This window comes from Hyla sarda, chromosome 1 (genome assembly GCF_029499605.1).
Source record: "Hyla sarda isolate aHylSar1 chromosome 1, aHylSar1.hap1, whole genome shotgun sequence".
Lineage (NCBI taxonomy): Eukaryota > Metazoa > Chordata > Amphibia > Anura > Hylidae > Hyla > Hyla sarda.
The window spans coordinates 374,260,693-374,269,298 of NC_079189.1; positions in this window are offsets into that span (position 1 = coordinate 374,260,693).

The window sequence follows — 8,606 nt, forward strand, 5'->3', positions numbered from 1 at the left end:
CCCAGCTAACTGCCTGACTGTCCTGCACCTCCGTCCCACTATCCTCCCTCACCTCTACCCCAGAGAGTACTTGCTCAGTGAGCAGGAGATTCCTCTCCAAATTGTCAATGCCTCTCAGTGTTGCCAGTTTCTCCTCTTGATCCAGGATCTGGGCTTCCAAGTGAACAACTCTCACACATCTCGCACAGCAATATGCACCCTCAAACTGCTGTACAAGGATTGCATACATTGTGCAAGATGTACACTGGACTGCGTTTTCCAACATGGAGGCCATCTATTTATGGGGGTTTCACAGATTAACAGCCAAAAACAGACAGTAACTATTAGAATGACATTCTCAGTAGACCTTGTGAGTTAAAGTCTCTATAGTGTAAGGAAAGTAACACTCACAGCGATCTCAAACTCCTGCTTTCAAACTCTCTGTTTTATAACTCTCTTTCAAAGCAATATTCAGACAGAGCACGCTCAGAACTGAGTCCCAAACTAAGATTTATGTACCTGTGACCAATCTACCCCTCCCCCTAGAGGCAGAAAAGAGAAAAAAAGTGAAAAGGTTATTTAAAATTCTATCAGTGATCCCTCTATGTGCAAATGTAAGTACTCACACAAGTCACTCCAGCTTCACAGATTCACTCCACACAGCAGATATGTCTCTGTTTTATAACTCTCTTTCAGCTGCCTCTCTTCCAGACAGAGCACGCTTAGACTATATCTTTCTTTACTATTTTGTTCATTGTTCTGATTTATGTGGGCCTATGTGCCGTCTACATATGATGCCTTTACTTGTGTTGTTTCTTGTTTGCAATTTTGCAAATGTAAAAAAAAATTATGATTTACACCAAAATACTCATTGTGCAATGTAAGAACTAAATAATAATTTTATCAGATAATTGAAGGCTTTTTAATACAGGATGGATTTGTTGCAGATGGATTGTGTATCCACAGCACAATCCACACTTGCAAAAACTTACACTTATTAAATGAATTTTTTTATTTTAAATAATGTGTTACCAGTAAGGGACAAATTATACCACCACACGATGGACCACCACTACCATTACCACTAACTAATGATTAATATTCCTATATTTCAACATTGCTTGCATCTTTTAGACACATAGTTAAAAGCTGCACTATTTGGGTGATCACCTGACCCATGTTTTAAGTGTACGTTGTGGGCAGGAAGGGGTTAATGCATAGTAAACAATAGAAGAAACAACCATAAAAACTGTAGTGTAACTACTGTTTTTGCCCCCCTCCAAACAAATAATTAAAACTAATCAATTAAATAGAGTATCTACAGTACCACAACTATATATCAGTTTTTCTTTAAGTTCAGCAGAATGTTTTTTTTTACTATACATTGTCAGCTATAACACCTATAGACAATGGGTGTGGCATTTCAAATCCTGTCCAATGAACTGAATTTACCACTGGTGACTCCAATCAGGATGTAGAAACATCTCAGAAATGATCAAAAGAAATGGAAGGTGCTTGGAGCTAAATTCAAAGTGTCATAAAAGTGTCATCCTTTTTAATAAATTATTCACTTTGTTATTATGGGATATTAAGTGCAGAATAATAGTGAAAATAGTTATTTTTTTTATTGCAGCTCAAGGTCTCAACATAAATTGTAAAAAAAAAGTGAAAACTAGTAAATTTCCAATGTTCATTACCATTATGCTAATTTTAAAAAACATTATGAAACCTCTCATTATTAAAAAAAATTAATAAAATAAAGGTTTTTACTTTAAAATGATTGACTTTCATATTTAAACATAATGAGAAATAAATAAGGCTATAATTTACTTTGTGCTATTTGTATTTTTCAATAATGTATGCTAGGAAATTTTAATATATAAAGAATGGACTAGACAAATGAAGTGTTACCGTTGAAAACTGCCAGTCTGACCTTTATAGTTTGACAGTTTTAGAATTAGTTGTTTATGTGGTTCATGTAGAAAATAAATGTTTTCCATGGCATTTGGTCAAATGCGCTATATAGATTGTAATAAACACACAGCCTCATTTATCAGTTTCAGCCTTGTGCTTGTACTTTGGCAAAATACAAGATCTTGTTTCATTACTCTTATTTACACACATATTTTCTAATTTTATATATACAGGACTGTGTTTTCTTAGTAATATTCGTAGTATTCATTTAAAGGGTAGAAGTATATTAATATTATTATATTCTGGAAATATTACTCTCCTTACTGTCATAAGACTAAATTCACAACATGTTTGTATTAATATTTGTCAAGACGATGTGAAAAAATGTCTCTGAATGTACAAACAGATGTTTGCTACAGTATGCCTGCATAGTTTTATACATTGGCCCTCATTTACTAAGAGTGTTGTGTAGATTTCTTTGTGGGTTTTAATTCCCTACAATTTATTTTCTACGGTATTTACTAAGGTTTCCCTACATTTTCCTAGATTTAGCTTTTTATACATGCTCTGATCTTTCGGGTTTTCCTCAGCTCTAATTCACCACATTTTATGTGGAAACCTTAGTAAATATGTTGTTTTTTTGTGAAAATGTCAGGAACACTCCCCTTTTCAGAGATCACGCCCCATTTTCCCCAACAGCCACGCCCCTTTTCAGGTTTTCTAAGCAAAATGGAGAGATAGTTGGGGTTTTCTCAATTCTGGCGCAATATCTGGCACAGACAGAATTTCTGGCGCAATGAGACAGAATCTGGCGCACAACTCCACAAAACATGTCGGGTTTGCAATAGTAAATGAGTGCCACTATGTGTGCCTCAGACTGCCATTATAAATAAAAATGTTACTGCACTTTATATTTTTTTCTACACAGTTGTATGGAGCTTTGGACATTTCTTTTTCATTTTAGTTTGGGTTTTCTTTGACGAGTATTGTCAAGGAATAGCACGTAGTTAGGTGACCACATATCTGTCTGCACTACTCCAGATTATGGTGAAAGCCAATTGCTACATCACAGACTCCCTGAGGCTGTGTTCACATGGCAGAATTTCTGCACTGGAATTGAATTCAATGGGAGTCTACTGCACTGTACTCACGGTAGAATTTTAGATGTTTTTGGCACAGAAATTCCAATTTCGATATCCACAGAAAGAATGAACATGCCCAGTCTTTCTACTGACTTATCGGTGCGGTCTGCAGAATCTCCGAACAGAGATTTTCCATGCAGGCATTCTGCCGTGTGAACCTGGCCTAAGGCTATGTTCACATGGCAGAATTTGGCTATGTTCACATGGCGCATTACCGTCCTGGAACCATTGTTACAAATCTGTGGTTATCTTGTCTAAGACATACTGTTTGCAAATCACTATATGGGCTCGTTTACACTGCGGATCTGCCGACAGTGCGCAGTATACTTGCACACATCGCAGCTGCTCTCGCAGCAGTGTGTCTGCTCATAGCAGCGGATTGCCACTCCGAGCAGGCACATCTGAGACACACTGTAGGGGTCCATTGTCGGTTGATTTGCAGTGTAAAATACACTGTGGGTCCGCCCTAGTGAAGGAGCCCCATATCTTTCTGGCTTTGGTGTTTGGTGCTGACAGCAGTCTATTGGAGGACCCACTCCAATTTTTTCCACTATGTTTTACTTGTTGTTTTAATCCCTCACTTATTTTGAGGTCAGGGTCTAGCAGCGTGGTTGAGCCCACCATGTTAAGGTTGTGGGACCCTCAAAAGGTAGAGAAAGAATGAGAGAGGACTTACAGCTAGAGGGCATGTTTACCCTTATTTATAGCATTTCATCTCACAATAGGAGTATAGATTTTCTGTAGATACAGTACCAAGCACTATCTATAATCTTGATTAGATTCGGCCGATTCACTGAATTTTCAAAAAAAAATCTGGTTTGGTACGAATTAATTTCCAGCAAATCGCTATTAAAAACGGCTATTTCTGGGCTTCAGGGAGCTTCAATGGGGTGTAGAAGACTTTGCCTTGTCGTAACACGCATATGGAATGTGCTGTGTTAGTGAAATAATACTGTTATTCAGTATGACATGCAGATTACAGACATCGCTATTAGAATCACTGCCGCAGAGCATCTGGATGTGGCATCAGTGCCGGGAGACCATATGGCATCACAATTGAAGAGATTAAAGATATTTTTTATTTATTTCAATTTGAATTTATTTGCATTTTTTTTAATCCTTTTTGAGGACCCATTCTAGTGAGCATCGAGCCGGCGGTCCGCCACGAGGCGAGCTACCACCTGTTCCAGCCCCTGCCTCTCAGAGACCCCCCCCCCCCCCGACTGTGAAAGTTAGAATGTTTTATTTAACCCCTTAAGGACCAAGGACGTACCGGTACGTCCTTGGTCCTGCTCTTCTGATATAACGCGGGGTTACACAGTAACCCCGCGTCATATCATGGCGGGTCCGGCGTCATAGTGAAGCCGGGACCCGCCTCTAATAGCGCGCAGCGCCGATCGCGGCGCCGCGCGCTATTAACCCTTTAGCCGCGCGCTCAAAGCTGAGCCGCGCGGCTAAAAGTGAAAGTGAAAGTTCCCGGCTAGCTCAGTCGGGCTGTTCGGGATAGCCGCGGCTAATCGCGGCATCCCGAACAGCTGACAGGACAGCGGGAGGGCCCCTTCCTGCCTCCTCGCTGTCCGATCGCCGAATGACTGCTCAGTGCCTGAGATCCAGGCATGAGCAGTCATGCGGCAGAATCGCTGATCACTGGTTTCTTATGAGAAACCAGTGATCAACATAGAAGATCAGTGTGTGCAGTGTTATAGGTCCCTATGGGACCTATAACACTGCACAAAAAAAGTGAAAAAAAAAAGTGAATAAAGATCATTTAACTCCTCCCCTATTAAAAGTTTGAATCACCCCCCTTTTCCAATAAAAAAAAAAACACAGTGTAAATAAAAATTAAAATAAACATATGTGGTATCACCGCGTGCGGAAATGTCCGAATTATAAAAATATATCATTAATTAAACCGCTCGGTCAATGGCGTGCGCGCAAAAAAATTCCAAAGTCCAAAATAGTGCATTTTTGGTCACTTTTTATATCATTTAAAAATGAATAAAAAGTGATCAATAAGTCCTATCAATGCAAAAATGGTACCGTTAAAAACTTCAGATCACGGCGCAAAAAATGAGCCCTCATACCGCCCCATACACGGAAAAATAAAAAAGTTATAGGGGTCAAAAGATGACAATTTTAAACGTATTAATTTTCCTGCATGTAGTTATGATTTTTTCCAGAAGTCCGACAAAATCAAACCTATATAAGTAGGGGATCATTTTAATCATATGGACCTACAGAATACATATCAGGTGTCATTTTTACCGAAAAATGTACTACGTAGAAACGGAAGCCCCCAAAAGTTACAAAACAGCGTTTTTTTTTCAATTTTGTCGCACAATGATTTTTTTTCCCGCTTCACCATAGATTTTTGGGCAAAATGACTGACGTCATTACAAAGTAGAATTGGTGGCGCAAAAAATAAGCCATCATATGGATTTTTAGGTGTAAATTTGAAAGAGTTATGATTTTTTAAAGGCAAGGAGCAAAAAACGAAAATGCAAAAACGGAAAAACCTCCGGTCCTTAAGGGGTTAATCAGTTATTGTTTATTGTTGTCAATCCAACCTGTTTCATTAGATTCTTGTGGAAATTCCACAGGTAATATGTGACAACCATAAGGCCTCACAATTGAAAATATTGAAGAGATTTTGTTAAATTTATGTTACACTTATGAGAGGAGGACAATGCACTCCACTATGCTTAGAACTGTATTAGACTACAGAAACAAGTGTGTACCTTTCACAGTAACTAGACCCAAATTAGTTTTTCAGGAAAAAAAAACGTACAGTTTACACTTATGAGAGGTAGAAAATACACTATGCTTAAAACTGTATATGGCTACAAAAACAAGTGGGTAGCTTTGGCTGCCCTTTCACAGTAACTAGGCCTAAATTAGTTTTACAGGAAAATATATAAAGGACACCATGTAGGTGGAGAGGAGGACTATGCGCTCTACTACAAACTGTATGAGACTACAGGAAAAAGTGGGTAGCTTTGGCTGGCCTTTCACAGTAACTAGGCCAAAATTTGTTTTTCAGGGAAAAAAAACGTAGGTGTATGTACAGTTTACACTTTTGAGAGGTGACAATGCACTCCGCTTAAAACTGTAGGCTTAGGCTACAAAAACAAGTGTGTAGCTTTGGCTGGCCTTTCACAGTAACTAAGCCCAAATTAGTTTTACAGGGAAAAAAATTACGTATACCACCCATGTACGCACAGGTTACACTTATGAGAGGACAATAAGCTCTGCTACGCAACCTGTATTAGACACTGTAATCAGGTGACTATGGCTTTTCGTGCTCACCCTAACTGGCCCCTGTTCGCTTTACAGTTGTACAACCAGAATCAATGTGTAGTAGAGCACTGTACAGTATTATTAGGCACTAATAGCAGATGACAATGGATTTTAGTGCACAGCCTAACTGGCCCCTTTAAGCTTTAGAGTTGCTGTACACCACTGCAGCAGTAGAGTCACTGTGTATTACACCCAAAAGTGTACTTTCTCTCTCCCTTCCCTTTCAGTGCTTTTCTGCAGATTTTGGCTTGTGCTGAATCACTGCTGTCAAGCTGTTTTTCTGTGCAACTCACACTCTGCTCTATCTCTCCCTGCAATGAAACGCTCTCTCTTAAATAAAACGTTGCAATGCCTGGCCACAAGATGGCTGCCGATTATATAGGGCTGTGACATCAGGGGGGGGGGGGGGAGGCTGTCTGCTGATAGGCTGAATGCTGCTTGTGCTGATTCATGGTCTACCCGCCTTGCCGCCTTCCCAGAGTTCCTTGCTCCATGTCCTCACATGTCTATCCACCATTTTAGATGCCCTGGAGCCTGGACCGCACTAACTAAATGGAGTTTAATTAAGTGCAATTTGATTCGTGCAATTGAATCGCGGCGATATTCGGATTTGTCAGATTCGATTTGCTCATCCCTAATCTTGATCCATACTCCAGAGGCAGCTGTTTGTTTGATGTGTTTGCCCTTTTGTTTAAGCGGTGTATATGTTGTCTTTTTATCTATTTTTTTCTATTTTGTCTTATTAACTATTTTAGGAAGTGCAAGAAAAGTTAATTTAATATATTGACTAGGATCAGAGGAGAATTTCAGTTATTTCTGAGTGTGCAGAAAAACTAATATATATCTAATTATCAGCCGGCTAGATACCAGCGGGGTCAGTATGTGATACTTGTAGTTCCTGAAGGTCCATCACCAGAAAGGGTTTGTGAAACAAAACATTTAGGACATTGATGCTTAAGGTCCTTAACTTGTTATTTGTTTTTTAAAGGGTGCAATAAGAGAGATGGATTTACATTCTGGCTGCCATTCCCCTGTCTTTGGACAGGTTTTGACAACTTCCCCCAAAATGTCTAGATATTAGTGGTGTCAGTATACATTTTATACACCTTTACGGGACTTCACTGCTTTCACAAATAGGGAGGAATTTATCATTGTCTTTTACACATTTTTTAGTGGTAAAAAGTTGCACATTTTTGGTCAATGCATTTAGCCTCATTCAAGAAAACACCTTGGATGTAGTGTGGCATGGTTAAGTTTTTGCAGTGCTTGGGAATTTATCAACTCCAAATTTTTTGAATTGTCGCTAATTTTTGCACAAACACTCACATTTGTGAGCAATCTCAGAGCAGCCCCATCCACACTTTGAAACTTGTCTACATTTAAGCTACTTTGCTCTTTATGAAGAATGTGCCCCTCTTTGATAAATATGGTTGGTGGCCATGTGAAAAAGAATAAAATAAGTAATTGTCTAATGGATGAAACCAATCTTACCTACATACTTAGCCATCTTGCTAAATTGTGGATGCAATTGCACTGGCTCCAAACAGCATCCAACATCTGTAGTACCTACTGATGTGTGGACTGTTTTGTGTAGAATGGGGGAATTTATCATTTATCTGTGTTAATCTATTTTTTTTTTATCATCATTGTCCCCCCACTTTCATCAAAGGTGTACGTTCTTCATAAAAGTACACAGCATATTTTTCACTATGCAGTGTGGAATACGCTGCGTATACGCATTGTGTGACCAAATCCCAAAACAAAGACCATCTTAGTTGCCCACAGCAATGCTCAGGTTAGCTTTTAATTCTTAAACTGCTTTCATAAAATGAAAGTGACACTGTGATTTTTTGCTACAGGCAACAAAGTTTTCTTTTTAAAAGTTTTGATATGTGTGTTTATCAGACGTGTGCTTGAAAACCGCATAGAATAACTACATGTTTTGACCACACCAAACTCTAAAATAAGTCATTGCTTCTGCACTGTGAGGCTTTACCCTGAGGCTTTAGAGAGTTGACAGTATATTGTGAAATAAGTTATTGAGGCATACTCTCATGCCCCATTTTACATTGAGTGTGGAGAGATGCAACTTAAGCTGACACAACCGTCTAAGTTATACAATAGATTAGAATAGGGCTTGTGAAGGATACTTGCCAGGCATCGGATGGTTGCCTTGGGAACCCAATCACCCAATGTGAATTTTTGTCTTTCCACACCCCATTTCAGATTGGGTGGGGATGCATGCCTTCACTATCTTCTTGAGGGATGATTGAC